We start from the raw sequence: 24,735 nt of genomic DNA, 5'->3' as shown, positions 1-24,735 counted from the left end.
TGGAGGACCAGCTCCTCTTCAGGCATTGTAATCTCTGACAAATTAAATTGGTTTGTTGAGTGAACTAATTCACTTAAGCACATCGGATAGGTAGCCTTTTTCCTGGAAATTAGAAAGAGCTTAACCAAAAATTGTGGTTATTATTAGTATCTGATAGTATTATTATATTATATACCTTCTATATATTATTATATTATAGTATTATTATATTATAGTATTCTTATAGTGTTTATAATACTTGCTGAAATATCGTATCAGACTTTTTGCTTGTGTTTCTTCTGGGTTTCAGGTTTGCTTGGGGGAAAAAAAGTGACTTTTTGATAAGCAAAGAGTTGTCCTTCTTGAGAAATGAACTTGTTTTTAACTTCCACGGTCTCTCTCTACCTACGGTGCTTATCTCAGTGGCATTGTGTTCTGATCGCTCTGCTTTGCACCAGCCTTTGAGCTTTTACTGGACTGGTTGGCCCTTGTCGATTTGGTAATGCATGTTTTATGTTTACATGTGTTCTGATATGACAGACTTCTGTAGAACAGAAAAACATTTTCTAGTCTATGTACCTTTAGTCCCATGCCTTATATTAGCTGGAAAATAAATGCTTTCTTAATCACAATTTTTATTATAAAGAGCATTCCTTAAGGTGATAGGATACCTTCGGTTCGGTGAGGGGCACAGCCTCTCATTTAGAGGAAACAGGCTTTATAGGGAAAAGGCAGTCTCATGTTTTCTTCTCCATGTCTCGCCTCCTAGGTTCTTCTCAGCAAGCAGGATGAATGAGTCTTGTACTTATTGATGAATATTACATTCCCTTATTTTTAATTAACCAACCCTTCTATAACAGTTTGCGATCTATTAAGTGCTTTTCTAATTGTGGAGAGAGTCCCGTAAGTTGGTTTAATTGCAGCAGAATGATTTCGTGGGAAGAGAAACGTTGGCTTTTTATACTTGAGTCTAAGAGATTTGTATTCCTTTGTGTTTTTAAACTACCATTTCCTCCTCTGACCCCCTCCCCATCCTGCACACACCCCTACTCAGGGCAGTCAGGTGTAAAATTAGAAGGGAAAGAAATAATGCAAGCATGGAAAATATGAGATAACATTTCTAAAAATAATTCTGGTAACAGAAGCCATCCACTTTGAAACCAATAAGAGGGTGTTAAGTCCTCTCCAGACTGTATTTCTCAATCGTTCTTCATTGGTGCTGCCTTCCGCAGCAGGCTAGGACCTCACATTTCTCAATCGTTTTCCTGGGTCACTTACCTATGATTTTAGAAGATTGCCCAACGTTTGATGCCAAGTTTCTTTTTATAACCCAGAGAAGTGCGTGTTCCCACCACACTTCCTCCATCGCTTATTTCCTCCTCTTACTGTCTTGTTTACTTCTGCCCACTATGGGGGGCCAGCCTTTGGTTAAGTTGTGAAATTTGTAGAATGTTCTATAGGCTTCTCCAACACCTCTCTGCAGCAAGCTGATGAGATGTCTTGGAGAATTATTAAGCCCAGTCTCTTTACCTCCTAACAATTAAAACTAGGACAGGTTGGAGAGAAGTTATAAGAAAATATTTCAAACTACAATGAGGAAAACTTGCTTAAGAACAAAAGCTGTTGAAGAATAAGATGACTGACTTGGGATAGGATACAAAATCTTATATATATAATATATATATATATATAACATATATATATAACATATATGTTATATATATATAAAACAAAAGTAATACATTCTCATAAGAAGTAAAATAAATCAATCAGAGATGTAGAAAGAAGGAAAAAAACATGAATTTACCTTTTTCGGTACCCTTAAGTCCTACTGTAAAGAATTTAGCATGTATTATCCCATCCTTTTTCTTTTTTTCCTTTTTAAGATTTTATTTATTTATTCATGAGAGACACAGAGAGGCAGAGACATAGGCAGAGGGAGAAGCAGGCTCCCTGTGGGGAACCTGATGTGGAACTCGATCCCAGGACCTTGGGATCAAGACCTGAGCCAAAAGCAGATGCTCAACCACTGAGCAACCCAGGTACTCCCATCCCATCCTTTTTCTATGTCCTTTTTCTTAGCTTTTTTGGGAAGAGTTCCTACGAATATGTCTTATTATGGCAGAGGGAGGGAGCTATTAAACATAGTTCACCACTCCAGTGCTTAAAACCTTCCAATGAATCTTCACATCATGCAGAGTAGAAGGTGAAATCCTGGATGAGTGACCTCCCCACCTCAGCTTTGACTTCCTCTCCTGCCACTCCTGATTTCCTCTGCACTAGCCACCCTGTTCCTGTTCCCCGAGCTCGTCCTTGAACACACAAGGCTCCCTCCAGCCATAGAGCCTCCTGGAAGTGTCTTTTCTCTGCCTGGATTACACTTTTCTCTGATACTCATGTAACTAATTCCTTCATGTTCTTTATGTTTTTGCTCAGATATCATTTTCTCAATAACTTAGTAGTCTTGCTACCATTGCTGCTCTGCTTATTTATAGAAAGGGATTCAGGCCTGGTTAGTACTTGGATTGGAGAAAGAGATTCAAGGAGATGAAAACCCTACATCACTACTGTAGCATTCTTCCGGAAACCTACTGCATGTTTGCTTTTAATTCAACAAATAGAAGTTATGCTTGTATAATTTCTGTTCTTTTTTTAAGATTTTATTTATTTATTCATAAGACACACACAGAGAGAGAGAGAGACAGAGACCCAGGCAGAGGGAGAAGCAGGCTCCATGCAGGAAGCCTGACGTGGGACTCGATCTCAGGACTCCAGGATCACATGCTGGGCTGAAGGTGGTGCTAAACCTCTGAGCCACCTGGGCTGCCCATAATTTCTGTTCTTAAGTCCTCTCTCACAGTATACCCTTTTAAAATTATTTTTAACCTTGAGATTTTATCACTGACTCTTTCACTTAAGAGATCTCTTCTTTCCCCTTTGTTACTGGGATTCTTAAGTTGTCATTTTTGCTACCCAGAAACCTCGAACTGTGTGTCCCTCTCTAGCCTGGCTCATTCGGGATTATGCCTTACTCTCCTCTCATGTCTTAGCAAAATCTATTTGGTTTTGTGGAAACTTCTCCTAAAAGGCACATTCACTGAGGGGAGGAGGGGAAGAAGCTGGAAAATCCATGTATTTCCTTAATAACCCAAAGGCGTGCATTTCAAATGGTGGGATCCAGACATTAAACATAAGCAGGTCTCTTGCTTTCTGTAAGATATGTCCTGTACCTAACCGCCAAGGATTAGAAATCTTCGGTCTTGGAGAATATTTCTGTTTTTCATGACAGTCCAGGGGAATTAAAAAGAATTTAGAATCCATCATGCTAAAACAAATTTTATCACTTATAGTATATGTTGCATCTAGATAGGGAAGATCGACAAGAAAGATGGCTTTCCAGCCCTTGGCTCTTTTGGAGTACTGACTTTTTCATCCAGTTCCTGAAAGCAAGAAACTAGAGAGTAAAAAACAGTATGCGCTCCTGACAGCTGCAATGCCAAGATAACTGCCATTTCCCAGGAAGGGAAATGTCATAAGAACTGGGACACTGATTGGAATTAAATGAGATAATCTTGATATTGATGATATCTACTTAGAGTTACATATTGCTGAATTCCTTGTCTGTTCTCTCTGTTTTTAACTAATTGAGTTAGTACTTTTTCTTTGCCTTTGCTAGCTCAAAAATAAGGAGGGCAGAGTTTTCTTTGACTCCTAGCATCTTTTTCATTGTTCTTTCTGTTAATGTTTGTGTTGGCCTCCATCACACACCTATAAATGGACAAGTGAAATAAAAGATCTAATAATATTGGATTAATATCGGTGATATTGCTAAAGAGAAGCAGTATTATGGGTGGAGAGTAGTTAAAAATTATGCAATTTATAACTTTTTTTAAATTAAGCAATAACATTTAAGATTACTTTTCCAATAAAAACATAAAGCTAATAGCCTGATTTCCTATTATCAAATCCACTGTTTTTTTAAATGCATCTAAATGTTCCTGATGTGTTAGTTCAAAGTGAATATTCACTTGTTTCATTGTCACGGGATTCTCTAAACATTCTCTCACTATTTGTTTCACTAATATAATAAGTGTTGACGTCAATACTCTTTCCTTGCTTCCAACTTTATTCACTCCATGATGGTATCAAATAGTTTCCTGGATGAAAGAGAGTATCATAAATATTTTATTATGATACAATCATTATGTCAAATACTTCCTGATCTTCTCTTTGAACTGTTTATTTTTTGCTTTTAATGGGACATGGTTTGAATGACAGTTTTGGATGTTGACGTTATACATGTTATTTGGAATATTTGACATGTGAATTTAACCATACTTTGACTTTGACATACTTAACCACTATAGATATGTATGCATGGTTAGAAGTATATTACTTCTATTACAAAGCAAATATTTACTAGTATTAATAGTTGTGAATTTCACTTTTATTCTACATCTACCCTAAAGTCCACTGAGCTGACAATTATTTTAGAAGTACTATATGCAGAGGTCTGTGCTACCTAAAAAGATCCCGTCCTCCAGATGTTTATCATTCAGACATGCTATCTCATTCCAAGAAATTTTGGAGCAAAATAGGCTTCCAATATCTTGGAATCTTCTTAATGAGTTGTTCAGTGTAATGAATATACTAGCTTTAACATTTTAAGTCAGTTTGCAATAATTTATAATGATTCAGGAAGAGACAACTTAAAATGCAAATGTTAAACACTAGTCAGCATTTATCCCAAATTAATTCTACCGTTAGACTCCAACGTGAAAGTCCAAGCAGCCAAAGTGGATTAAAAATGCTTGCACAAAAAAAAAAAAAAAATGCTTGCACAATATTCATCATACAGTTAGTAGCAAAACCTCCAAATTTATTTTGTAATCCCCCCTTTATTTTCAAATAACACAATAAGCAGAATTGAGAGCTTTGTTTGAAAGGGGGTACAGTCTTGGAATCATAGTAGTGGCTTATTCTACGGGAACCACAGTTCAAACAATGTCCACATGTCCAAGAAATAAATTGGATTTATGTATTTTATCTGGTTTTCACTTTATTGATATAAACTTTCAAATTTGATAATTTAATTAAATTAACCTATTGACAGAAACTCTGCTTGTTAGGAACTATATCTAAATTAGTGATGTCCTGTTTGACAGAAAACTGGGCTTTTTACTGTTTAAAAGCAGAATCTAAGTATTTCAAGGTTATGCTCCCAGGGATTCTGAGATATCAGTATTACGATATAGCTGTAAGTCAAAGATCCAAGCTCCAATCCACAAAGCTCCAGGACCCCACAAAGCAACTTTAGAGGTTCTTTAAATAACAAGTGCTAAATCCTACTTTCATAATACTGGCAAGAATCGAAGTTCATGAAAAATAAATTGTAAATCTGGTGTTCTGGTCCACTAGCATTACTCTCTGCCCTTCCAGATTTATTCTCAGGCTTGCTTTCCATCAAGGGAGCTTCACTGTAGGAACTACAAAGCCTAGGATCTTTCTTCTGGCCTCTGGCTGTGCTCTTCCAGTGAGAGTTATCATCAGAGGCACAGAAAGTGGGCATGTAGCCTTCTGTCACTTTCTTGTGGGGCTGTCACTTTTCCACGATGGCTTTTGCAGGGTGACTCCTCGTCAACATCTGCAACTCTCTCTGGGTTCTAGTAACCCAATTTTCTCCTTCTGTCTTCCAGGTTTAGAGGATTTATGTCTGGACTGGTGAGCCTCAGAAGGTAGTTCTGGGCACGGTGCCATCCCTTTATGATTCTGTTAATCCTGCCCTACCTCAGCAAATATTCCCTTCATTGAACTCTCTCCAATTAACCATTTGAATTAATTGTGTTTTCAGTTCCCTGCCAGAGCGCTGCTGATACGCGTGGTTTCATCTTCCTCCTTGCCATGAACCTATCAACAGGTCTCTCCACTCAGCACCACTCTTTCTCATCAGGAGTATGGTAACCACTGCCACCACAGACAAATATTAGTAGCTTACTACATGCCAGAGTGAATGCTCAACGCATGCTGGAAACCCTAGCAGGTATTTTATCTGTATCATTACCTCAATTGTAGACTCACAATAGTCCATGAAGTAGCTGCAATTATTTCTATTTTACAGATGAAGTTAAGGAACCTGGCTGAAATCTGTCAGCCACAAAGTTGTGAAGCAGACCAATGCAGGAACATTCGCTATGGAAACCCTACTTTCAACCACTTGAGTTTATTTCCTTTCTGTAGATAGCTGCCTAATTCGTTGGCATGAGTGCCCAAACAAGGAGCTTTTTATCTTAAAAAACCTAAATGCTTCCTTTACTTTATCTGAGTCTGAGATACCTACCTTGAAAATCTAAACCTCAAAGACTATATATTATATCCAAAATACTAACACTGAAAGAAGCAGCATGTGTACCATGCATGAGATGTGTTGCCTATGGGTGGTTTGCAACTGGGAAGCACAGAGTGACCGGCATAAAGTCTGAAGATTTACATGCTGTTGGACAAATGGGATGCCTTAGGAAATGGGTATCTCTCACCTCAACACTGGTGGCAGCAAGAGGACTCAGACTAGGCAATGTAACTAACAGACCCCAAACTGGGCTAGGAGTTTAGTGGGAAGAGGGAGGACAGACCAAGAGAGGACCCACCAGCAGTAAATCTTCAGCATTTGCTAGCTGGGTTCTGAAGAGACACATCACCTGTTTCACATGCTTGACTAAGGCCTGGCTTTCTCCTTTAAGCTTCCATTTCATCTCCCCAAATACGATTCACAACAGTATTTTAAGCTTAATGAAATGCCAAAGCACCTCACCCCACCCCCGCCCCCAGAGTAATGGTCCTGTGAGATTTGGATTATTATCTTCAAAAATAACTCTCTGCCTAAGAGTTTTAGAAGATACAATCAAAATAACCAATCCACTCCTTGGGTTATCTTACTATCCTCTTTTTAATGGGCACTGCACAATTCTCTAGTTTGAATGTAAACTTTCCTTATTCATTTTATTCTTTCAATTTCCATTTCTTTTTCTTTCTTTTTTTTTTCTTTTCCTAACTCACTTATCCTTTCCTTTGTAGGATTTTCTTTCTCTGAACTTCATCTATTATTACTTTTAGGAATCAGGGCCCCTACCAGTTGAACTCTTCACCTGGAATAAGAATAATCAGGCAGCGAGCACCTGGAAGGCAGGTACTCCAAGGTGAGTCATGTTATCTCCTCATTGTGTTCTGAGGCTTTCATGCCCTCCTCTCAGGAAACAATGTCTCTCATTCAATTTTAAAAGTCAACAGATTAGAATGGAGTCAGACAAAAGCAAAGCTGTGCAATTGTCCAGTTCTAACCAAGGTTTTATGATGAAGCCTTTGTACCCCTAGACAAGAGTGTATCTCGTGTTTGAGAAACACACAGTGCCTGTACTAATACCATCTCCGACTGATGTAAACAGGCATCGTTCCCCAAAACAGCACTTTCCTTTAAAATAAATATTAGCCTGATATATGTAAGGATTTTTTTCTACCTTTACTATTTAGAACACAAAACAAAGAGTTGCCTCGATAGTCAGAAAACAGTGAAGCATCTGTTCTTACCAGTGAAACCATCTATTTTCCTCCTAGTGCATATAAAACAAAATTAAAGACTTTTTGATCCCTTTTCATTTCAACCTGATAAGGTTTAAGGCTTGGAAAGAAAAATGCCCAGGACAATTTTTAGGACACATTGTCACAAATGTTCAAATGAATAAAAACAAACCTCAGAGTACTGTGTTGAGGAAAGTCGAATGAGATTATAGACCAGAATGAGGGGAATCACAATCATGCCTTTAATGTCATGTTTTGTTGAAAATATGTTGATGGAATCCTGATGGAAGGAAAGAACTGGCAGCTAATGGAGAGGAGAGGAAAACTATTTGTCCTGAATAGTTCCAGGGGCCACCCCATTCTCACTTACCACCATGGGGGAAAATGCAGACTAATAGACACTCATCTAAGCTGCTTTAGCTGGAACTCGATGATGGAAATTTCATAGAAGAGTTCTTTCATGAATATTACCTGTCTTTTCATTTACGGAAGAGGCCAGACATTCTGCTAAATAGTCTCTCCCTGGAATTTTAGAGTTTGGATGCTTGTCCTGGAAGCAGGAACATCAAGCCTGATTAAAGTGAAAAAAAAAAAATCTGAACATATATTAACCAAATTTTGACTTTTATGTCTTACCCAGATAGTTCCATTTTAATCCATCCCATTCAAAAGCTAAAGAATCCTAAAAGATTTTATTTTATTTATTGGCCTGAGGGGAGTCCAATTTTCATTGTCTATTTTAGATGACATGAGAAATAGTCCCAAGAAGTAAAATGTGTTTAAATTTATTTTTAAAAGGTACTTACACTTCCAGAATTACTTCCAAAAATGCATCAGGCTTCTTTCATTTAGCATTTTAAAAGATAGTATGATATTTTAATTTGTGATCTGTGACTACCAGAGCTTTTTAGAAAAACAAACACAAGTCATGCCAGCATTTTTATCAACATGGCTCTTCATTTCAACAATCATTGATTTTTCAAACTTTAAAATTTCCCAACACATCCATAAAATACACTTTCTCTGGCATGAATCATGTTATTACTGTGATTCAGGAAGTTCTTTGCAGGACTAGCTAATGACACCCAACTTATAAAATGAAATGATATGCTACCTTCAACAATTGGTGTTAGGAAAAGAGAACACGATAAGTTTGTCATATGTAAACAGTAGTCTCAAAACATAGGTGACCATTATTTGGAGAGAGTAATCATTCCAAGAACTATAAAGATGGATGAGAACTAAAACCTTTCTGTCCATCCTTGGACAATCATTTTCCTAAATCCTTGAGAAAATTAGATGTTGAATGCTAAGAGGAGATTAATGTTTTAAAGGAATAGCTAACTTTGGATCCGAAAGTGATCTTAGAATTTTTTCACATGAGTCTGTAACTGTCCTGTACTTTTAAAAATTCAGCTACTAAAAGCTGGAGCGCCGGGGATCCCTGGGTGGCGCAGCGGTTTGGCGCCTGCCTTTGGCCCAGGGCGCAATCCTGGAGACCCGGGATCGAATCCCACGTTGGGCATCCCGGTGCATGGAGCCTGCTTCTCCCTCAGCCTGTGTCTCTGCTTCTCTCTCTCTCTCTCTCTCTGTGACTATCATAAATAAACAAAAATAAAAAAAAAAGAAAATCTTTAAAAAAAATAAATAAAAAATAAAATAAAAGCTGGAGCACCTGGGTGGCTCAGTAGGTTAAGTATGTGCCTTTGGCTGAGGTCACACTCACAGGATCCTGGGATCAAGTCCCACATTGGGCTTCTATTCCTAGTTTGAGATCATAATAAAAAAAAATGTATTTTCTAAAAGAAAAAACAAAACAAAATAAACAAACAAAAAAGTAAACAAACAAAAATGTATTTTCTAATGCAAATCATCCACTTATTCTTGGGATAAACCCCAGTTGGTTTGATGTATACCTTTTTCTTTTCTTTTCTTTTCTTTTCTTTTCTTTCTTTTCTTTTCTTTTCCTTTTCTTTTTTAAGATTTTATTATTTATCCATGAGAGACACACAGAGAGAGAGGCAGAGACACAGGCAGAGAGAGAAGCAGGCTCCATGCAGGGAGCCTGACGTGGGACTCGATCCCAGGACTCCAGGATCACGCCCTGGGCTGAAGGCGGCACTAAACAGCTGAGCCACCTGGGCTGCCCAGATGTATACCTTTTTCATCTAATGTTACATTATAAGTTAATTTTTTTTAAATTTTGAATTTGTGTTTATGTATATGAATAACCTTTCTGCCAGATACATGTTTCTTTTCTCATTTTGCTTGTGTACTATTTAATGCAAAATAGTTTACATTTTATGATTATAAATCTATTAATATGATTCTTTTTGAGATTTGTTTTCAATGTAATGCTTATAATAAAGTCCTCAAATCCAGGGTTATGCATCCTAATATGTTATTTTTAAATACTTTGATGGTTTCATATTTCTTCTCAAGATTCACATCTGTGTTATGTATATTCATTTTTAATAAGATATGATTATTGGATAGCCTCTCTATTCCCATCAAAGTGCAAGCCATATGATAATTTATCCTTATATATCTGGGTGTATTAGTTACCTATTACTTTATAATAAATTACTTCAAAACTTAATGGCTCAAAACAATGATAAATCTTTGCTGTCCCAGAGTTTCTATTGTTCAAGAATTTGAGTGCAGCTAACCTGAGTGATTCTGGCTTGGAGTCTTTAAAGAGGTTTACAGAGGTTACAGTCAACATGTTACCAGAGCTATCATCATCTCCAGGCTTGAACTGAGGTTGGAAGATTTACTTCCAAGATGGTTCATACAAATTGCTTGTAAGTAGCTTCTGACTGTTTCAAGAAGCCTCAGTTCTTTGTAATATGGACTTTTCCTTTGGGGTTTCTTGTATACCCTCAGAACATAGTAGTTGACTTCTCCCAAAGCAGGTGATGCAAAAGGGAATAAGACAAAAGGCACACTGCCTTTCATCAAAAGCCAAGTATATTTATTTCTACAATATCCTATTGTAGGGTAGGTCAGCACTATTCAATGTTTGAAGGGAAGAATAAGGACATGAATGAATATCAGGAGACAAGAAGTATCTAGGGGCTATCTTGGAGGCTGGCTACAATGTTGGATCTATTAATGAACTACCCATTCTTTACCATTAAATCGAATATCCCTTTGGGTTCCAAATGTACAGTAGTTTCTTATTTATTTATTTTTTTAAAATATCTTATTTATTTATTCATGAGAAATACAGAGAGAGCAAGGCAGAGACACAGGTAGAGGGAGAAGCAGGCTCCACGCAGGGAGCCTGACGTGGGACTCGATCCGGGCTCTCCAGGATCACGCCCTGGGCTGAAGGCGGCGCTAAACCACTACGCCACTAAGGCTGCCCTGCAGTTTCTTATTTAATAGGATAATGCATCTCAATTTATTCCTCTGTTGTATTTTTTCAAATATTTATTTTCATAGGTGAATTTCAGAATTATTCTATCAATTTGAAAACAGATGAGGAGAATTTTTTATGAAGGCATAATTTATATATAATAAAATTCACATATCTTAAATAGATAGGGTTATTTAGTGGTATGACTGATGTATATTAAAATATAGAGAACTGTTTTCCAATCTATAATCAGAGTATGCCTTTCTATCTTTTTTCATTGTGTTCTGTCTTGTTCCTCAGTAGATATTTTTTCATTTGTTAAATTGAAATTTGTTACATTTATTCCTATTTTATACCTTGCTCCCATTGTGAGTGAGATTTTGTTCCCATTATTTTTCCAAATAATAATATTTATTATTATTCTGCAGAAAAGCTATGATAACTTTTAAAAAATGTGTTAGTGTTTATGATCGTTGAAGATTTGTGCCTCTTAGGTTTTCAAAATAGACAACTCTATCATTTGCAAATTATGATAATCTCATTACCAGTGTTTTATTTTTAACTTTTGAGTAAATGTTAAGTTCTAATAAATTGATTAGTACGTTAGGAACAGTATTAAATACAAATGTTTACCATCAGCAACTACCTTGAGTTGTTTAATTAAGAGGGGATGATAATAATAGCAAACACTTATAGAGCACTTACTTTCCCATCAGGCATTTCTGTAAGTACTTTGCATATGTTAACACATTATTCCTGAGCCTAGCTTTATGAGATGATCACTCCCACCCCTACAGTGGAGATTCCGAGAAATGCAGTAATTTACCAAGGGTATGGATAGCCGAAACAGGAATTCAACCTTCATAATCTCATTCCTTTCTTGATTCCCTTAGCTCCTAGCTATGTCACCTTTAAAGAGTCTATCTCTGAAATCTTTAGAAAGGAACACAATTCTGGAATTAGAACTGAGTAGATGTGGTGTAAAGAAGCGAGAACTTACCCCAGCTTCATTACAGAGTTGATCCTCATCTCTAAGACAGCATCTTAGATCAAAAACTAAAGCTGGAGAGGACCACTGAGGCCAACCAGTCCCACCCTCTGTAGGTTACAGAGGAGGGAAAACAAGAAATCTACAGAAAACTCCTCTTCTGATGTTACCCAGGTACCTAATAGAAGCTACCAACCTATTAAAAACCGAGTAAAAGAAGATGGAATTATATAATTCATGCCTTTCTGCTGACATGTCATTAGATACTCCTCCCTTCTATTCACAGTGATAAATGACCAACAGGAATAGGTTGCAGAAGGAGAAATGTTTGAATCAATGTTCCTTGGATTCTTAGACTGGGCAGCACTGATACTCTTTGATGTTAAAATGGTGGCATACTCCATTTGTGTGAAAAGTAGGGGTGTTTTTCAAAGTTTGTCAATGTTTATTGTATTGTAAGCAACAGATACAAATGGAAACAAAACAAAACAAACAAACAAAAACCAGATCAACAAACACAAAACCTTAAATGCATCTGAAAAAAGGGCCTGGATTCGTTTAGATTTTTCAAACAGAACTAAGCCTGGTATTCCAGTTTTCAGGGGGTTCGGTGTCGGTTGTTTTCCTTTTAAACATATTTTCAAAAATTTTTCCTCTTTTTAAAAAGTGTTGTTGTTATCTTTTTATTTTATTTAATATTTTTGAGGAGGGGGACTTTTACCAGTCCTACTGGCAAGAACATGTTGTTCTTTCATAGACACATGGAAATTCTTATTTTCACTAACTTACTTTTTCTTTCCATGGAAGACTCTTTGGAAACGTAGCATCTCATTTGGAATAGCAGCGAGTGGTGAAAATCCGTTTTTAGCATTTTGCCCATCATTTCTGCAAGGCCAATATTCTACTCTGGAAAGATGGCACTAGCTATGTCCTCAAAAAGCAGTCCATATTCCTTAAAATAGTTCTAGGTTACCAGTCTCAAGTTACTCTTTATTCTTACAAGATGGAAAGGGTTAATGATTTGTCTGTTTTCCTGGAGAGTCTTTCCAATTCCATTTCCAGGTGTCCATAACTGGCCCTTCACAAACAAAATACTGCAACAGCTACTGGTCTTCCATAATCTGTTTCTCTCTTTACTTGTAATTTGGATTATAAATTCAGTAAGAAATCTATCACTAATCTCATTAGCAACAAATGGAAAATGGTCAGATGACGCACAGTTTTGAGAGCTTCGGTGCATAAATTAGATCTAGTACGTCAATTGATTGGAATATTCTGACCTTTTCCCCTTTAAAAAAGTATATTAGGGAAAAATAGGTTTGGATGACATTCTATGTTTAAAATATTCTGCATTAACAATTTAGGCAACTTCTTTGGTAAAAAGAATGGAAAGTTGGCAGCGAACACCAATGCATATACTACAAACCATGGCAAAATATCCAAGGTCTATTTTACACATTGTCTACATATGGACATGCAGTATGTTACCGAGATGGTTTCACGAAATGCCCAACAGGAGAGGAAATGTATGTTTTTTTAAGTGACAAGTAATAAGTCATTCTCTGCATATATTATGAAAAAGAACCTTAGAAGCTGGATACTGTTGTTTTTGTGTGTGTAAAAGTCTGTTTGATCCATATAGAACTGCGGTACATACTCATGCATTTTTGTTGTTGTTGTTAAAAGTTTACTTCCAAATGAACAAAAGTAAACCACAGAATTGAAAATTAACGGGAAAATTAGAATTATGTAGGCAATTGATCCCGTCTTTCAAGTGTAAAAATCTTTTGAACCACATCGTTTAGTCTTTTAAAAATACGCACATAGTGTCTGCATGTGTGTGTAGATTTTAGCTAACATCTTCATATTTTCAAAAGTAGGGACTTATCTTTGACTTGGAAAGAATCTGTTAAGCAACAAATACAATTAGACAATGCGTCATCTTAAATCCGTTATAAATGCACAATTATAAATGCGCGTGTATTTAATCTATTTGAGACTTTGTTGGTATGTCAAACCCTTAATAATATTCACTTTGTTTCAATTACTTGTTAGGAGTCCTATATTTTCTGAAAAAGATAGCCCTTTGTTAATATTCAGTTGAAGATGTGATGAAGAGTCTCTCTATGGGCCAATTGCAGACCCTTCGTATAATGATCCCTTTTGCTAGACAGTGTGACACAGCAAAACAAATACTTCCAGTGTTACATATAAATGTATATTTCATTTTCCATTGAAGTTAATATGCATGTAGCTGTTATCCCTAGTCTGAAATAATCTGTAACACACCCTCATACAGAGTACATACAGAAGTACAGAGTGCAAAAGAAATATGGAGACACATGAATGGAGGTACAGTGAAAATAATGCCCTTTTCCTATGCTTTGGAGGATGGCTGACAAACAAACAAAATGCTATCAGTGTCCCTAATTCTATAAACATAACTGGCAAGATGCAAGTGCTAACCTCAGAAGTGGCATCCAGTTTATAGGGGATGGGAATAGTGAAAAAGTTCTTAACTTCCTAACATAGCATCAATAAATTAGAAAAATCAAGTAAATCAAGTAGCAAATTCAATCTTCTACCTATACAAAATTTTATTTTATATTCCAAGATGCTTTTACATATGTTGGTTATTTTGTATCTGCTTTCTTAGATAGGTAATATGGGTATGATCAACATCCCAGGTATGAGGTAGTGTAAGGGATAGAGACATAAAGTAGAAAAATGTAACAATAGCAAGCTGACTATTCTAACAACCCTGTGGCATTGACAGGGCAGGTAATATTTCTGGTCTTAGGAGAAGAAAATGGAGGTGGTGTGTACATCCACGTTTCATGGCAATAGGTGGCCAGGCTACGATGTAGTCTTCTTGGGGCCAACTGAATTTCCATTCTTCCAGGGCTTACCCAAATTCCATTCCATGTTTTTCTAAAAGTGTGGAATTTATGTTAACCAGAGATAAATTGGTTTTTCCTCAGGATCTTTCAGAATCTCAATGTGCTTAAGAATCTCCAAGAGGGGCGCCTGGGTGGCTCAGTCAGTTAAGTGTCTGCCTTCAGCTGAGGTTATGATCTTAGGGTCCTGGGATGAAGCCCAGGCTCAGTGGGCAGTCTACCTCTCCCTTTCCCACTGCTCTCCCCCCACCACCCCACCCATGCTTTATCTTTCTCTCCCAAATAAATACAATATTTTTTTTAAAATTCTACAAAAGAAGTACTTATCATGAAATATTTTCAAAGTTTTGGGATCCTGAAATTTTTCCCTTTCCATTTTCATCCTCCTATTAAAATCTTCTGGAACCATTGTTTAGCAAAATATGGTTTGAGAAACATACATAGCACTCTACTTTTGTAAGTAAAAATAGAATATTTTTCCTTTAAAGTATTTGGTTAAGGTTTAGGAAAAGTAGTACCTGATGTGCTGAAAGCAAAGAATGATACCCCAATGGCACTGTTCCCACTTGTTCCTGGGCAGTGGTTCCCTGGGGAATCATGAGGGTCCTTTGGAGTTACCCAAGGCTTAGCAGACCAACTCTAAAGTCCAGAGAAACTCCTCTCTTGTCGAGATGATGATATGATGATGGTCGCATTTCTGTATTAGTTTCCTAGCACGGCCAAGACAAAGAACCATAAACATGGTGATTTAAAACAACAGCAGTTTATTCACTCAACTTCCAGCGTCTAGAGGTCTGAAATCAAGGTGTAGGCAGTCCATGGCTCTAGAAAGGAATCCTCCTTGCCTTTTCCTAGCTTATGGTAGCTCCTGGGAATTCTTGGCATTCCTTGGTGTGTAGCTATATCCCTCCGTTCTCTGCCTATATCTTCACATGGTCTTCTTTCTCTCTGTATCCTCTCTTCTTCTTCTAAAAACATTAGTCACTGGATTGAGGATCAGTTCTAATCAAGTACAAGTCATCTGAACCTAATCACACCTGCCAAGACCCTGTTTTCAAACGAGGTTACATTCTGAAGTTCTGAGCAGACATACATCTCGAGGGGACACTGCTTAACCCATCACGCCTGCCAAAGCTTTTAATTGGAAGGAAAGTTTCATCTACTAAAAAATAAAGCTTAAAAATTTTAGGTTTGAAAAAAAAAGTAAAAAAAAATAAATAAAAAATAAAAAAATTTTAGGTTTGGAAAGAGGAGCAGTAGTAACCTCTTACATTATCATGCAGCAGAATGAAAACAAAGATTCAAAGAACCAGATAAAGAAATAGAAGAGACATCATTGATTATAATTTGATCCCTATTTTGCATAAAAGTGCACAGAGAAATGTAAATGCATATGCTTTTTGTTTTTATATAGTTGGATTATTATAACATACATACCTCTATTTTTACCTTGAATTTCTCACTCAAATATTATGACAACTTTACCGTGACAATTGATATAAATCTACAAAATTTGCTTAGCTTCATTTTTAAATTTATTTATTTCAAAATGTTCTTAAGGTTTTTTTTGAGGGTAAAAGGAGCAGGGGGAGAGGGAGAGAGAGAATATTAAGCAGGCTCCAAGCCCACTGTGGGGTCCATTGTGGGGCTGGATCTCACCCCCCTTGACTTCATGACCTGAGCCAAAATTGAGAGTTAGACGCTTCACCAACTAAGTCAACACAGGTGTCCCAAAGTATTCTTAATTTAATAGAAGTGCCATGATCTTTATTTTTATGTAGCTATTATTCACCTCATTTTTACTAGTGTTGTATAGAAGCAATCTGTATCCAAGTGAGGGCTTGCAAAAAACGAAGGATGTCTCCCTTCTCTCTCACCTCCTTCCTGACCATTTGCTTCAGTCTCTCATCCTCTGTAGAAGCAACCACAGTGAAAGATTCTTTTTCTTTTTCTCTTTTTAAAAATATCTTGGTGATTATCCCATGACTTTAGGTGGTATACCTTTATTTCATGATTTTGTGGAATTTTAGCCAGCCAATGTTGGCTTCATTTAATAATCTCTTCTGAATGGCAAGATAAAGGTCATCTTAGTCCACTGGAGAAAAGCTGCTAATTCCAAACAAAATAAGCTGCATACATCACCATGTCAAATGAGACAAAATCCTTTTTTTTTTTTTTGAGACAAAATCCTCTTTGAAAGGTACATTTCTAATGTAGAAAGAAACAAATCAACCTTACTTTTAACCACCCAAGCAGTTAAAAGGAAGGATAAGCTGTGAATTATACATTAAATGTTGTTGATAAACTTTCTAGATGGGTTTATGCACAGGACTCGTGTGAATGAGAGGAAACAGAATCAAGCTTTTAAAAAACACGATACAAGTGCCATTCTCAGATTGTGTTTGGCTTCCAGAACCTGGATAACAATTACACTGTGGCAGACTATAAGTGCTATCAATCTCAACTCTATTTCAAGTTTAAACTTTCAGCCAAACATGGCAAAGCATAAATGTAATTGCTTTCCAAGCCTTAAACCTTATCGGGTTGAAATGAGAAAGGGGACAAAAAGTCTTTAATTTTGTTTTATATACACTAGGAGGAAAATAGAAATCTTTCATCTGAAATCATTCTGACATTTTGACAATGTATAAAGTGAGGTCTTCAGATGCATGATTGGAGTCCTTTTCAGTAAATTGAAGGTTTACACATGTTCAAATGGCCGAGAGTCTCAGCAATTCTCTTGGTCACTTGGATTTTCATTGTACTCTGATGACCAGAAACCAAGCTTTCCACTATGCTTAAAGAACTTAGGCAGCTGAATTTCCTTGAAATTTCTAGATGTCTTTTCTTTTTCTTTTCTTTTCTTTTCTTTTCTTTTCTTTTCTTTTCTTTTCTTTTCTTTTTTTCTTTTCTTTTCTTTCTTTTTTCTTTTCTTTTCTTTCTTTTCTTTTCCTTTCCTTTTCTTTTCTTTTTTTCCTTTTCTTTCTTTTCTTTTTTCTTTTCTTTTCTTTTTCTTTTTTTCTTTTCTTTTCTTTTTTCTTTTTTAACACCAACTACAACAGAAGCTTTTCACAGCCATTCTAACCTCTTTATTTGGACCTGCCTGGGGGAGAAGCTTTACATCTTGAGAATGTCTAGTCTGGGTTTGAGCAAGAAGGAAGAAAAAGATAAATCAGAACAGGATGCTACCCATTCCTTAGGTGAAGAAGACTCTCAGATTTAAAAAATAACAACAGCAATAACAACTTAATATTGCAGACCATGGGGCATCTGGGTGGCTCAGTGGTTGAGCATCTGCCTCTAGCTCAGGTCCTGGGATCGAGTCCTGCATTGGGCTCCTCACAGGGAGCCCACTCCCCCTTCTGCCTATGTCTCTGCTTCTCTCTCTGTGTGTCTCTCATGAATAAATAAATAGCATCTTCAAAAAAAATTTGCAGAACACAATAGTTTAAAGCCAATATTTTAAATAAAACTTTTTCATTATATTTATTTTCCTGCCCTACAACATTGTATAGCTGTTGTATAGCCATGTTTTTTGTTTTCATTTTGTTTCTTCCTATGATTTCTTCCTCTACTTTAATTGTTAAGAATTTCCATGTCAGGGAAAACCACCCAGGCCTTGGAAATAGGTGAGTAGTTTTCACTGATTTGCCATTGAATTTGGCTATATCACAACTTTGAACTTTGAATGTAAATGTTTCCTGTTCGCTGCAATGTAAATTATTTTTGTTTATTTGAGAATATACATTTCTGTGGGTCAAATTCTCATTGGAACTACTTGTAACATCTTACTGGATTCCTCATTAATTAATAAGTTGAATAAAATATTTGATATGTGTTTACTGAATGTAAGTCACAGTTCTGAGTTTTGGAAAACATTTGTACTTTGACAGTTGTCACTCATGGAGGCTCCGTATGTCTCGAAGATTAGAAGTTATTTTATAAGCAGTCCATTCCAAGACATATAAATCATACAAAATTGAACTTCTTACTCATAGTTGGGACTCAGAAATTCTAGTCCTTCAAGAAAATAGTAGTCTAACAGAGGTTATATTTGGAAGCCATGCAAATCTCAATTTCACGTCTCTAGGGAAAATGCAAAAGGGAAGGGAATGCCTTCCTAATGCACAGCTAGACTTAAATACCATCTATTTTTCTTTTTTTTTTAAGATTTTTTTCACCCATTCATTTGAGAGAGAGAGAAAAAAACACAAGTGGGGGGTGGGGAGAGGCAAAGGGAAAGGGAAAAACAGACTCCCTGCTGAGCAGGGAGCCTGATGCAAGGCTCTATCCCAGGACCCCAGGATCATGATCTGAGCCAAAGGCAGACACTTAAATGACTGAGCCACCCAGGTGCCCCTCTTCTATTTTTCTATGTCTGCTACAAGAGTAAGATATCTGCCCCGTATTCCAGAATGGGGACCCCTGCTAATATACTCAATACTAAGAATGTATGGAAGTTGCAAGAAACCACCACTGATTCCTCCTCACCATGGATCAATATGCATGCTGCCGAGAACACCAAGTCCCATCATACCTGCGAAAGGCATTGTGTCCTGGAATTTGCATTGAGACTTCCCACTGGGAATGGTGAGTTACTTTGTACCTCTAGATGAGAGGGAACTACTCAATCTCCACTGGGACCCCATTGTCCTGCCACAAGCTGGACCTATTGAAATGCACTATATCAGGAATAGAACATGCACCATTGAAAGAGAAGAGAAGGTAGAAGGGTTCTGGACTGAATATCTGGCTCCAAGTCCATCTCCTCACATCTGACATTGCTGCTTCCTGCAGCCAACATGCAACATGTATGGTATTTACAACCCAGTCAAGTTCCTAGAGTTGCCAACCACCCTCTCCTTGAGACTAGATGGGCATATTCTCTTTTCTTCTGCTAAGGTTGCTGCTGTCTTTATTCCTTCCATTGACTTGGTGGACATTATAGCACACATAGAAGCCATTACCAAATTCACCCAACAAGTCTTAAATAATAGTTGACAAAGTCTGTCCTTACTGAACTCTGAAATATCTCTAATGGGAAAAGTTGTCCTTCAAAATAGAAGAGCCTTGGACATTATTGCTTCTCAAAAAGTTACCTGTGCCAGTATCCAATGGTGTATATTCATACCTGATAAGTTCACTACTGTATCATCTTTAGTAAATCACATGAGGTTGCGAGTGAATGCCCTGAGGGATCTGACCCCCAGCCTAGGGGGCTTAATAAATCAGTGGTTTGGATTATGGAGCTCTTGGAGGAAAAAAAATTGGTACTTATTTTGAATCATTACGAGAATCATTCTCGTAAGCCGTGTTTTCTTTTGCATGTGTCTCTAATGTTACTGTGGCGTCTGCCGCAATGCAGCCAGACGGCCACCAAATGAGCCACCTCCATGCTGACAAAACTGCTTGCTGATTGCTCAGGGCACATTGTGGAAATGGGATGCTGCATAAGAGATTCTAGGAGCCAGTCACCAGGAGTGTTGAAGGAGGTCATGGAGAGGACATGACCACATGTGACCCAGGAGCTGGGCTTGGGCCACTGGAGGTTCCTCACCCCTCCCTGTCCTTGAAATGTACAATGTATATTCCACCCTCTGGGATGACAGTGGGAACCTGTTCCAAGGACACAGCCTTGAAAAAGATGGTATACATGATGGAGCCTCTTTAAGGCCTTTGTAGAAACACTGAAGATTATGGTGTTGGGTGTGGAGATCTACTCCTTTGGCAGCACCAGAGACAAGTCTCATAAGTTAACTCCCCTTTGCTTCTTGAACCCACCACCTGCCCACCTGGAGTGGCCTGTCTGTGTTTCCCATCTCTCCTGGCTCTCCGTGTGTGGGGCCAGTTTGTGAATCAACACTATGTCTTCTTGCCTCTTCCTCTTTCTTCTTCTCCTCTTCCTCCTCCTCCTCCTTCTCTGGGTTCAAGCCTGAGGAATGGTAGCAGGACAGTTTAGAATTCAAGAACCAGATCCAGGATCCCACGTTCTAGGCCCAACTCGCAAACTTAGAAGCTGTGAGCCTTTAAAAAAGCTGCTCATCATCCTCTGCCTCAGTTTCCTCTTTGGTAAAAAGGGGATTGTCATCATCATCATAATCGTTGTCCTGTCAGGAGGATTTAATCAGCTGATAAACCTAAGTGCACTTTGATTGTGCACTTGATCTATTGAATTTTGAGGGGGAGCTATGGCTTAAGGCCCTTCTACTAATAAGAACAGATGGGAATATATTTTTTTAGAGATTTTTATTTATTTATTTGGCAGAGAGAAAGGGAGAGAAGCACAAGCTGAGGGAGTGGCAGGCAGAGGAAGAGGGAGAAGCTGATGTGGGGCTTGATCCCAAGACCCCAGGATCATGACCCAAGCCAAAGGCAGATGCTTCACCCACTGAGCCACACAGACACCCCTGGACAGGAATATATTTATTTAAATTACCTTCTAATGTTAAATCTCTGAATATCTGACTTTATGAGGCATCTTCCACATTCATCAATATTATTACTGACTCCAGAATAAAATTTTGGAAGATTTTCTCCTTATCTTTGGCTCTTCTTGAGTCTTGCACTCTGGCTTTGGTTCTTTAATTTATATTTAAAATAAAGTTTTAGTCATGTTAGTCCCTCTCATTTCAAATGTTCACTATTAACTTCTCTGGGAGTACTTTGCTATTTTTCCACTCTTTTCACTGTGCTCCCAGAAACCTTTGCACTTTCTTGACTCAAGCAGATATCACCTTTGTTACCACTGTTTTGCTGCATCCTCAATACATTTTATCCTTGTTTGCTAGGGTGGGGACTTTGGTTGCTCATCTTTTTGTCCTTGTGAGGCCTTAACAAAAATATCTGGCATGTTGCGTGTACTAAATACACGTTAGCAGATTGGATACATAGAGGAAAAAGTGGATAAAAGTGTTGTTGAATCAGTATGATTTCTGTTCTTTATCGCCTATGAAAATTCCAACCTGGGTTACCTGAGTGGCTCAGTGGTTTAGCACCACCTTCAGCCCAGGGCATGATCCTGGACACCTGGGATCAAGTCCCACATCCGGCTTCCTAAGTGGAGCCTGCTTCTCTCTCTGCCTATGTCTCTGCCTCTCTCTCTGTATTTTTTCATGAATGAATAAATAAGATCTGAAAGAAGAAAGAAAGAAAGAAAGAAAGAAAGAAAGAAAGAAAGAAAGAAAGAAAGAAAGAAAGAAAGAAAGAAAAAGAAAGAAAGAAAGAAAGAAAAAGAAAGGAAAAGGAAGTTCCACTCTTTCTATCCTCTCTTTGATGTCTTGTTAGAGTTTCACCTGGTGAATGAAGCCCTCCTTGATTATCCCAGACTTGGGAATATTTTTTTTTCCCCTAAAAATTGCTCCAGGATTAGAATCCTACTACTACTACTGCTGCTGCTGCTACTACTACTACTACTACTACTACTACTACTACTACCACTACTACTTATTCCCCTTCTCCTCCTTCTTCCTCTCTTCATCTTTTATTATTGTTATTATAATTATTATTTAATAATTATCTTTTTTGAATTGCTACAAAGTCTTGGGGTAAGGACAATGTAATACAATCTGGTATCACCTTCAGGTCCTCACACAGCATTAGATTCCTGTTAGATGCCTAGTACATTCAAGATTAGTGAAGGCTGCTATGCTTTTCCCAAAAATTCACTGGGGGCAAGGAGCCCCCCTGAAACTGAGAAGGCAAGAACCCAAAGACCCTCCAGGGAGTCTGTGGTTGAATGAACCTGTTTGGGCTTCAGAACAGACAAATGAGCGGCTGGCCAGCTCTACTCCCATTCTGAGTTTCCAAGTTGTATGCAACAAGGACTATAAATAACTAAATTCTTAGAAAAGACAGAGGAAGAGGGACAGGAAAACACTGCCGAAGCAGGGGAAGCAGGGACATACAGGCGCTGAGAGCAGCTCAAAACAGAGCCTTGAGACATAACGCAGGTGCCTTGAAACAAGTGACTGTGGATGGAAACAGATGTGTACCAAGCCTCGCTGAGTAAGAAAGAGAAAGTGCCCTTGGGCTGTAGTAACTCTTGTTTTGCAGGATTGTCGCACTTTTGAAAAGCCTTTGAACAAGTATACCTAAATGGCGTAAAAACAAAATGACACCCAGGGATAAAGGTTGGGAAGCATCTGGCAGCAGCTTCAAGTTCTGCTAGCCGGGCCTCTTTTCCTTCCTTGGGTTTTGATTGTTTTGCTTTCAACCAAGGAATAAGAAAGAATAGCAGGCAAGTTTCCAGGGTTTGGAAAATTGTAGGACACCCCCATTACTATTAATTGCAATATACTTTCTACATTCCTTTTTTAAGAGAAGTGTTGGATTAGGAAATGTACAGGCTCATCAACCAAAGACAGAATGCTGGCTACTATTCGGACCTCACAGGAGATTTTTGGAAAAAAAAAAACCTGGAATGGTGAATGGAAAAAGGACAATCTAAGAGCAAGGCCCACCATTGAAAAGCAATCCGCAGGCACGTTTGATTCTGAAATCCCATCTCAGGTCTTTAAACTTGGAAAAAAATGTGTTTTCTTTAACTCTTGGACTGTGTCAATCATTTGTAAGACATCAGAAATTAATTAACCTTTATATTTTCAGATTTTTCTGAAATTATGAGAAGAGAACTGAATAAAATAACAACAGTCCTGATATCTGGCAGAGGATAAAACGTGGCTTTAAGAACCTTAAGATCCTTTTAAAAAAAATGCCGACATTAAAACAAAAGCTAGATGAGGGTCGAGACACGATCTCTCAGAGATAAACAATTTCATGGATTTGATTGCTCTACTGTTCATCATTTTCTGGAGTTGTGCTTATAATGTAATGATACCATGATAGCGTAAAACCATGTCAGCTTTGCAACAAGATATGATTTTAAGTTAAAAATGAAATTGTTTCATGTTTTGGTTCTTCATTTGGCACAAATGGCACTGTACCTAAATTCAAAGGACTGATTTCATGTTTCAGTATATTTATCACTCAGTACCCATTGGTGCTACTGTTATGTAATTGGAGTAGACTTGTAGACAAGCATTCCTTCCAACCATTATAAGATTTTTTTTTAATTTTTATTTATTTATGATAGTCACAGAGAGAGAGAGAGAGGGGCACAGAGACATAGGCAGAGGGAGAAGCAGGCTCCATGCACCGGGAGCCTGATGTGGGATTCGATCCCGGGTCTCCAGGATCGCGCCCTGGGCCAAAGGCAGGCGCCAAACCGCTGCGCCACCCAGGGATCCCACATTATAAGATTTCTTATGCAATGATGCTGAGTTGGTTAGAAATGTAAAGTTTCAACATCATCACCATCACGATTATAATTACTTTCTTTCAAAAGTTAAGAGCAGCTCAATATGAAAAGAACATTCATGAAATAACTCTGAGAAAGCTGAAGTCGTTGCTTTGGGTCCCACTTTGGATGTTTCTTATTTGAGATGCTGGCTGTAAAGGTATATTTTTCGGTTGTTATTATTTCTGTTTATTCCTTTGCAATTTCATATACAGGAAGGCTGAGGTCCAGTGACCTCTTCACCTACTCTTAAAATAGCTTCTTTATATTGCTTTCAAAGTAAGAAGTAATAAGACTAACATAATGGGAAAAAGGATGTGCTGTGGGGCCAGACAAACCTGGAAGCAAAGCCTAGCTCTGTCTTTTAACAACTGTATCACCTCTCTGAACTCTTTGTTTGTTCATCCATGAAATTAAGACATTAGGACTGACCCTGCCTCTGATGTTTCAAGGATTTAAAACAATGTAGGTAGGTCTTTAGTAAATATTGGCTAGTGTGAAACAGTATCTCATTTGTTTTGCTCTAACAGTTGACAGATTAGGTAGGTCTACTGTCCCAGATGACTCCTTTATGACTATGCCCTATTTAGAGCCTCCTTGCAGATAAAGTCATGAAACATTATTTTCTTACAGATGGATTTCC

The 24,735-nt window shown here is 37.7% G+C and overlaps 2 long non-coding RNA genes across 3 annotated transcripts in view; one reads left to right on the top strand and one right to left on the bottom strand.

Moving 5' to 3' along the window:
- Positions 1-24,735, top strand: part of LOC144286924 (uncharacterized) — a 1,061,786-nt gene that overhangs the window by 794,945 nt on the left and 242,106 nt on the right. The gene's annotated exons all lie outside the window — the stretch shown is intronic.
- LOC144286921 (uncharacterized) overlaps positions 15,247-24,735 on the bottom strand; it is a 32,422-nt gene continuing 22,933 nt past the window's right edge. Inside the window, exons 3-4 of one of the 2 annotated variants that reach the window (XR_013354868.1) lie at positions 20,590-20,729; positions 15,247-15,765 (exon numbers count right to left, since the gene is read on the bottom strand). This is a non-coding gene — a long non-coding RNA (uncharacterized LOC144286921). Of the gene's footprint in view, positions 15,766-17,826; positions 17,937-20,589; positions 20,730-24,735 lie in introns of those variants that run through there. The other variant, XR_013354869.1, reaches the window with a different exon arrangement.

This window comes from Canis aureus, chromosome 16, assembly GCF_053574225.1.
Source record: "Canis aureus isolate CA01 chromosome 16, VMU_Caureus_v.1.0, whole genome shotgun sequence".
Taxonomy (NCBI): Eukaryota; Metazoa; Chordata; class Mammalia; order Carnivora; family Canidae; genus Canis; species Canis aureus.
Note: the sequence above shows the minus strand (reverse complement) of the source record. Positions and strands in the feature narration are given on the sequence as shown.